Source organism: Cyanistes caeruleus, chromosome 4, assembly GCF_971803275.1.
Source record: "Cyanistes caeruleus chromosome 4, bCyaCae1.hap1.1, whole genome shotgun sequence".
NCBI classification, from domain to species: Eukaryota; Metazoa; Chordata; class Aves; order Passeriformes; family Paridae; genus Cyanistes; species Cyanistes caeruleus.
This window is the reverse complement of record NC_141704.1, coordinates 62,225,262-62,234,716: the sequence shown is the minus strand read 5'-3', so window position 1 is coordinate 62,234,716 and position 9,455 is coordinate 62,225,262.

The window sequence follows — 9,455 nt, the reverse complement described above, 5'->3', positions numbered from 1 at the left end:
ATTCACACCATTATACCTTAAAAAATATCCAGCTTCATTCAATTGGAATATCCAGGACCATTTTCAGAGTGACTTTTACAATTAAGTTCCACTAATAATCCTTACTATTTAGGGTCTATGTTTACCCTGATAAACACACCTGCTTCAAAAATTGTCCCTTGGCACTTAGGCTAGTTATGTAGAGTGATCTGCACACACACACACTGGGTATTGTGCTGCTCTAAATTGGCTCCTCAATGTCCTCCAAAGATTATTTATTATTTTATCACAGCTTTCTAATTCAGAATTTCCAAAAAACAAGGGAGAAGTAGAGCAGTAAAGAGGGTAAGGTCCACAGTCCATAATACTGCAAGGTATTCAGCCAAGTAAAATTATTTCACTGAAGGACCATCACAATGAAAACCCCAGGGCTATGTGGTGGGACACCAGCTCCTGACCCTTCAGTATCCACCAGGACATCTGCTGTGCAAGAGATAGCGACTGCAGCATGATGACTCCAGGAAGAGGATCTTGTGGAGAACAGGGAAGAGAGATGGGGTTTGCACAGGAGCAGTCATTGCTGCAGTGTGGTCACTGGTGGCTACATACAGTGACTTTCTTGCAAGACACAAGATCTAGGGGGAAGACTCCCAAAATAATGATAAAATTTCATGGAAGTGGTGGGTCTGGATTAATGGAACTATGTAGCTGATCTTGTTTTCCAAAGTCCGTACAGCCAAGTCCTTTAGAAATACAATTTCTATATTAAGAACCTGTGTTCTTTGCCTCTGTGTATTTTCCACCCCAACTGCATTAGAAGTTCAACACCAGATGAGGGTTCTCAAAGTCTTGTTAGAATCAGTATCTCAAAAGAGAAATTTCTGTGATGGTTTGAGAGGTTTCAGCTTCTGAATCCTGGCCACAGAGAAGAATGAATCTTTGTATAAAACTCAGCAAGACAGTTTTTAGTTTGCTTTGTTAGCTTCAACTACACAAAAATAACAGATACTGTATTTTTGCTCACACACAGTTTCATTGTTTTTTAGTAGTTTAACTGGGGACCAAAAAACAGTGGGGACTAAAGAAGAGTTGGGAAACAACTTCTAAAAAGTCCACATTAGCAAGTAGAAGTTCTCAAGCTGGGATAGTTTATTTTCAGACCAGGATAAACAAAAGATTAAACAATCTACACACTGTGATTTCAGTAACAACTTAGATACAATGCACCAAATTAATTCCTTGTTTATTGTATTACAGTGGGGTTGCACCAAGTTATGAATTTAGCATGCTGACCCTGTTCAGTGAGAGATGCAGAGATGTACAAATAAGTATCACAAAGACTCTTACAATGTCATTTCACAGAATGCTTTCCTTTCCCTTCAGACGTCAATGCTGACCAGACGTAGTTGGAGCAGAGCTGGTCAGCAAAGGCTACCAGTACTAAAATTCTGAGAAAGAAGAACCACAAGCCATTTCTGCAAGTGAACAACACTCTTTTGTCATGAGTGTGTTTTAGTATTTACAGTCCAGATCAGTTCTGAGTGATAAAAAATTATCAGAAGCATGTTCCTCTGTGAGTTGAAGCTCACCTTTGTCACAGATAAAGAGTATAAATTGACATGTAAAAATTATTCACTGCTGGCTCATTGTTGAGCCTTTAGTCTCTAGAGCTGAAGAGCTTGTGAACAGGATAGCACAGACTATGCTGTTGAGATGGAATGCTGAGAAACAGAAACCAAATCAAAACAAAATCTGGCTGCTATCTATTACTGCTGGGATTTACTTTATTTTCTTCATGTATTCAGGCTTGTGTGTAGGTGGCCCAAAAAGCTTTGGACTAATCCTAGATCCCCTTCAATGAGGAGTCCTTCTTCTCATTTACCAATGTGCTGCAGCAGATGGCCAGAAGTGGGAATCTTCAGGCAGATGTACAGGACTAGACACAAAAAAAAATACATGAACATAACTGGACAGCTAGCAAAACATGGTATCACAGGCAAAATTAACTTGATTCTTGACAATATTTATCCCACTGCCACAGTGCTACTAATCTCAACAGAATTAAAAGCTCTCAACAGAATTAAGAGCATTTTGTCAATGATATGTGGCACAGATCTCTGAATATGGATAGTCAGCCTTCCAACAGTGTAAACCACCCATGTAGACCAGCCCACCATGAACAACTTGGGTGTTTACAGGGGTTAGCCTATCATGCAGATTAAGTATGAGTTGAAGCAGCCAATTGTTTTGATCCTCTGGCAGTGTACAGAGCAGAAGGAATATTAATCTTATGAAATATCATACCATGCAATTTATAATAATCAGGGGAGTGATGAGAAAAACCCAGGACAATATTATGGAAGAAGGGCCATTTTAATAATTTGGCTTCAGCAGCCTCAGAGAAATGGGCAAGAGATTCCAGACATATTTGAAGACTTTGAAGGCACCAAGGAAATAATCCATTTAATTCAATAACAGCCCAGTTTGGAATTGCCTCATTTGCAGCTTGCTTGACATTTGCTGAAATTTTTGGTGCCAGTAAAATAAAATTGCTCTTTTGGTATAATTAACTTACTAACACATTATTGAATGAGACATTAAGTGTGTGTCTAAACTTTTTGTCTCAAAACCAAGAACATGAAATATTTTAACCTAAATGGGACATGAGAATTGACTAGTGACATTTGAATGCAGGGACTGGTCCAGACTCTGCTTCACAAGGGACTCTGCCATGGGCTCCTACTGTACTTTGCACCATTTCAAAAGAACACTTAAAAAATATTCTGGTTTTGGCTGGGATAGACATAATTATCTTCTTAGTTGCTGGTACAGTGCTGTGTTTTGAGTTTAGGATGAGAATAGTGTTGATAACACACTGATATTTTAGTTGTTGATGAACAGGGTTTACACTAAGTCAAGGATTTTTCAGCTTCTCCTGCCCTGCCAGGAAGTGAGGCTGGGGTTACACAAGAAGATGGGAGTGGAAACAGCCAGCACAGCTGACCCCAGCTGGCCAAAGGACCATATCACCTCCAGCTGAACAATAGAACTGGGGGAGTTGGCTGGAATGGGAACCTGTTTCTCAAGGATTGGCTGGGCATAAGTCAGCAGGTAGTGAGCAATTACACTGTGCATCACCTATATTGAATGTTCTATCCATTATTATTTCCCTTCCTTTTCTGTCCTATTGACCTGTCTTTATGGCAGCCTATGAGTTAACCCTTTTCCTGATTTTTCTCTCCCATCCCAGTGCGGGGGAAAGATGGAACAGCTGTAGGGTGTTGAGCTGTCTGCTGGATTAAACCACAAAAAACTTCAATTCACAGTGGGTTTTGTTGGGTTTTGCTTTTTTTTCAGATGGACTGCTATGGACACATGGTGACACCTCAATCCATAATGGAGGCTTGTTAGCTACATTATAAATCACATCAGCATACAGGCAGATGGCCCATGGGTGCATGTCGCTGAGCACACACTGCAGCTCCCTATGCAGTAGCTGAGCCATAACCCATACTATACCACCAAACCACTATTTATGACCTTATTTGTCTCCCTAGACCAACAGGGATAACCCAACCTCATGTTGGGGTTGATGGAGTGTATCCTCTGGCTGGACACAGAAAGGGACTGACACATCTTGTTCAACAGTCACTGCCTGACAAAATTTCACAAACAGTAGGAAAGGTCCACACCCACTAAACCTCAAGAGCTTAGCATCTAACGCAGGCACAAAGCCATGTGGTACACACTCCCCTCTCACCTGCTCAAGGAACAGAGGCTGTCAGTGCACTGCAACTTGTCCATGAGCTGCATCCTGATACAGCCAGTGGAAACTGGACTGGTTTAGTGTGATATAATTCTCTTGCATTTGTTTCTCAGGCCATTTGCTTGCAAATTGGTCTCTTACTTCATCAGTGAAATTGAAGGCAAATCAAGATTAGTAAAGAAATTACTGAATCTGCAAAGTGTAGCATCAAGGCTATGTGGCATTTCAGGGAGGAGGAATATATTGAATAAAGATTAAAGAATAATTGTAGCACAAAGATGACAAGGAATGATACTATTTTATTTGCCTTAAAGTGAAGTACTCCTGACAAAGGATGGATGGATTAATTTTTACTTAGAAGCACCATCCAGTTCTTGAAATGTCAACAGAAAACAATTCAGGAACTATAAATGTTGTCTAATGTAAAAAAAAGATGCAATTTCAAGTCATGAGAAAACAGATTTCAGTGGCATGACACATCCTTCAATCAGTCTGCAGATTGTGCCACACAGCTACAATCTTTGTGGGTGGTAACTCAAAGGAGGCATAGAGACTCTCTGGATGTATTACAGTATTATGGCACAATTTATTAAGTCAATCTTTCATTCTCTGCTTTAAAATGTCTACAGTTATATTCCCTCTTCCATTCTTTTCCAATTGAGTTGTACAAATGGATAATTTGCACAAGTCTGAGCCAGGTCAACAAGGCTGAATCTCAGCTCTTTCCTGGGGAAGGGATACAGGACACTGCATGGCTGCAGCACTTGTCTCTTCCTGATTTTGGTCTGTGTGCCCAGGTTTCGGTAGTGGAAGGAAGACTACAGGGGTTCCTTCTGTGAGAAGCTCCCAGAAGCGCCCCCCATGTCCAGCAGAGACAGTGCCAGCCCAGGCTCCAGGACAGACCTGCCACTGGTCAAGGTCAAGGCCAGCAGAGAGGGTGGTGACACCTGGAGGATAATGGATTTAAGAACAAAAAAGAAGTTTTTGCACAGCTGTAATTTGGTACAGAGAAGAGTGGGGTGAGAACACATGAGAGGAACAGCTCTGCAGACACCCAGGGAAGGGTAAGAGTAAGAGCTGCTCCAGGCTCCAGAGCTGAGGTTCCCCTGAGATTCCATGATGCAGAGAGGTGGCTGAGCCCCTGCAGCCCCTGGAAGACAGGGGTTTGCAGAGATCCACCTGCAGCCCCTGGAGGAGCCCAGAGCAAGGATATGCCTGAAGGAGGCTGTTACTCCAAGGGAAGCCTGTGCTGGAGCAGGGTCCTGGCAGAATCTGTGGAGAGAGGATCCCAGGATGGAGCAGATTTGCTGGCAGGACCTGTGACCCTGTAGGGGACCCATGCTGGAGCAGGCTGTTCCTGAAGGACTGACCCTATGGAAGGGACCCATGCTGGAACAGCTTATGAAGAACTTCAGCTTGAGGGAAAGACTCATGTTGAAGAAGTTGCTGGAATACTGTCTCCTGTGGGAGGGACTCCACACTGGAGTGGGGAGTGTGAGGAGCCCTTCCCCTGAGGAGGAAGGACCAGCAGAAACAAAGTGACACCAACTCATCACAACCCCCATTCCTGGTTCCTCTGCACTACTGCAGGGAAAGAGAAAGTTTGTGACTAAACTTAAGCCCAGGAAGAAGGGAAGGATAGAGGACAGGGTTTTAAGATTTGGTTTTATTTCTCATTATCCTGCTCTGATCTGATTGGTAATAAATTCAATTAATTTCTCTGAGTCTGTTCTGCCCCACGACAGTAACTAGTGAGCGATCTCTTGCTGCCCCTATCTCAACCCAGAAGCCTTTAGTAATTTAGTAATATTTTCTTTCCCTTGCCTATTTGAGTCTGGAAGGCAGTGATAGAGCAGCTTTGGTGGGCACCTGGGTCAACCCACCACACCTCCCTACTAACAGCCTGTATGGCTCCTGGGAAGTGCCCAGAACATACGAGGGCTATCCACTGGCATATCACACTCCTACTGGCTTCTAGTTGCTTCCCTGCAAAGAAAATAGAAGGTTCACTGGGTGCTTACCAAGATCTCAGTTACTGTCCCTGGGAATGTTTCTGTTTATGGAATGAGACTGGCAAGAAGCTCTAGCAGTACTGTCTTGCTAGCAGGAACAAAAGTTCATCCTACAGGAGCAACTTCTCCCTACTTTCAGAAATTGCAGCCCCTCAGATGCCTTCTTCAGATGTACAAGAGCAGTGACACTTTTATTTGCTTGTCCTATATTTTTCCTTCTTACATACTCCCATGTACTGTTTGTAATTTCAACTTGGATCCTAAAGCATTCCATAGAGGGATCACTCACTGCCTCTCAGGATATGTTAATTAAAGTCACCAATAATGAGATTTTTCTCTTTTGGAATATTTTTTGCAGTCACATGTAGCTCACATAAGGTTTGTACAGTGTTTTTTGTCATAATTGTCACAGGAAAATGAAACAATTTTGAAGTGGAGTAGTAGAATGATAATTTGTTGCTGACCTGCTATGGGATGTGTAATTGCTCAGTAATTAAAGCTCCAAAGATATTTTATACTTTTCAGTCGTTCACTGGCACTTCTTCCTGCTACAATGCTGATGCAGAGGTGATAATTATTTGCAGGGCTGCTTTCTAGCTCTCCAGACAAGAGGTTCTGGTTAAAAAAAGTGTACTTCAAACATCATGTTGGTCTTAGAAAGGAAGTAAAGGAATTATTAAAGTACATGTCAAAATCTGTATTGATTCAGGGTTCTAAAAACAATTGAATCTAAATTGGTTATCCTAAGGAAATGCAAGGAAAAAACCCAAACACTTCAGACATATATGCTTCTATAGTCCTGGTGTTTACAATGCCGATACAAATAAAAATAACTAAAGCAGAGATGGCTGTTGTTGGCAGTCCCCAATATTTAGGATCAATATAGCAATGAATGTGTAATGTCACTTTGGGTGGCACATCATTCTACTTGATGTGGCCAAAAGCCACATCCTTCTGTAAGTAAAACAATTCACTTGTTAATTGCATAGCCCCAGGGTACCCTGCCTCAATCTGTATATAATATTGATATATCTGATAGAATTATGGGATAATACTTAAAAAAAACCTACCTGGTTATTACTCTTCCTGTCAAGATCTGACAGCTGTGTCAGCCTCAGGAGACTACTGAGTTCCTTGGCATAAGGTGTGGAGCATTGCAGTGGATTAGCTGGGGCTCAGGTGCAGAGCTGGGGAGTCTTCCTGGTTTCAGACACAATACAGCAGCTCCATGGGAGCTGGAGATAGGACACCTTCAGGGTGACCAAGGCAACCACATGATCTATTTGTCTCTCTTTAGTTTTCAAACCAATGATAGAAAAAACTGATATTGTTTTTGGACCAAGTCAACAATACTGAGTGACATGGAGCACTCCAAAAGGCAAAGGCCAAAATCAGTGAGTATTTGATCAGGTTGCAGATTTTTGCTGCTCAAGTTAAGGCCATGCATTCACTCACATCTCTTTCTTTCTCAAAGAGGACCGTTACACCAAATTAGCAGGAGACACATGAATAGAGTAGTAAAGAGGATAAGGATTAAAAAAAAAGTCCTTTGTACCTCAGTAAGATGGTCCCATCATGATCTTTAGTTAGGACTGGTGATCTCATTGGAATACTCTGCACGGTGTCAAGGAGGTAACATGCAAGACAAACATTGAGCTAAAAGCAGAAATTGAGAGAAAGCCTTCAGATAAGAACTGCACAGATACTTTGAATTGTCGCTTTACCCATCTTCTTCTTAAACCTATTTTTAGAGATGCCAGTGCATATTACCTTGCTCCTACAGCCAACCTAGTGATGCTGCAGTCAGACAAGGTGTCATTTCTTCACTCAGTTGTCTCATTGAGGCTGTATAAATTGATATTTTCCCCACAACTACTTGAAACCACCATTCTTGTGAATAATATGGTGTACCTTTTATTAATTTGACATGGTGTAGCTTACACATATTAGATAGAATTGAAGGAAATTGCCTTGAACAATTAGGAGGTGTCTTACAGCTGAAAACAAATTTAGGCTTGGTCTTAATCTCTGAAAGTTACCACCAGTACCAAACTTGCAAAAAGTGCAGGCTAGCAGAAAGCAGCAGAGCACAGCAGTAAATCTGCAAAGCCATTAGTCTTCTAGACAGCTGTTACAAATACAGCAGAAACTTATGGATCTACATAATCTCAAATGTAAAAAGTCATACCTTTCATTCATAGGAGTGCTTTACAACCATTAATTAAACCTCATGACACTGCAGGGAGTTAGTAAAATGCTAATGCCAGTTTGGCAGATGTGTAAATTAGCCTATTTATCATTCAATATTTGAATGTACTTGATCACATTGAGGGGAAACTGATCAGGAACCTCTTTATCTATTGATTTTCCTATGCTAGAGGATATGTATGATGTCTCAAGAGATTTAGAGAAGGAACATTCTGTTTTAAAATGGAATTATTTGGAATAATAAAGCCTCTAATTTCCTACATTTCCACAACAAAATTTAAAATAAATATTCTCCTTCTACTGTACCTAACACTTCAGAAAAAAACATATACAAATTGAGGAAGGTATGAAATAAGCTACTGTTTCACTGATTTATTTGCCTACTCACCATTTTCAAGGGTTCTTTTTCTGTAGAGATAATTAAAGATGTGTGGCTAAATAATCAACCTGTTTTCAAGTCAACCCATTCCTAGAAGCAAGGAAGCAGCACTAGGGGCACAACACCACATGACTTATGATTTCCAAGGAGGAGGGGAAGGCAGATGAGAAGTCAGCAATTTCTTAATTTTCAGATAATTTAGAAAATTTAGGTCCATTTGCTCTGGATGACAAATTTAGTTAACGCTGTAAGCTTTCAAAAGAAGAGGCACATTGAAAGAATACATAGAATAAAATCCTTGGTGTTGTGAATCTTCAGTAGCACTCTTGGCGAAGAGTAATTTAAGATGTCTGGCCTCTAAAGTCAATAGACACTTAAAAGGACTGGTGGTATCTCTAGCATATGGCACTTTTCAGAAATGTTAAGGAAGGCCTGACCTTGTAATTTGGTGGGCAGGAAACAAGCTGAAGCTGACTGGTCTTAAGGCTTTCAAATCCCTGCCTACTTTCCATCTGTTTCAAAAATCAGGACCCAGCAGAAAATACATTTCAGAATAATCACATAACTGGTCACACAATCTTACATTGTGTCTCCCCATTGTACCATATTTTGGTTGTAAAACCTTTGGAAAACATAGCAGATGATGAAGAGGTAACAGGTAACAAAAGGACAATGTAATGAACTGGAAAAGCTGTAGAAGCCTGAATATGATTGCTACTAACAATCCAGATATACAATTTACTAAGCGAGGGGTAATCAGATCTCCTCCTACAAGCAGAAAGCTGAGTCCTGCACCACAGACAGATGCTTACCTCAGTTCTCTCCATCTTTAGTTAGTCATGCTTTGGCCACGCAAACTCATCCAACTTCCTTTGAAGCATCATGTCCTGACAGCTGCTAGGAACAGGATATCTAACGTGATAGGTATAACAAATCCTAAATTCCTGGAAAGGGCTTCCTTTGAGTGTACTCTTTGGTATTTCCTTTCCTATGGAAATGGGCAGAACTGTCAGCCTCCTTGGAAACTGCAATTAATCCAGGGTGAGGAGCTCATTGCTACAACAAAGATGCAGACAAAATAGTTTTTTCTTCTTTGCATGTCTACTATTCA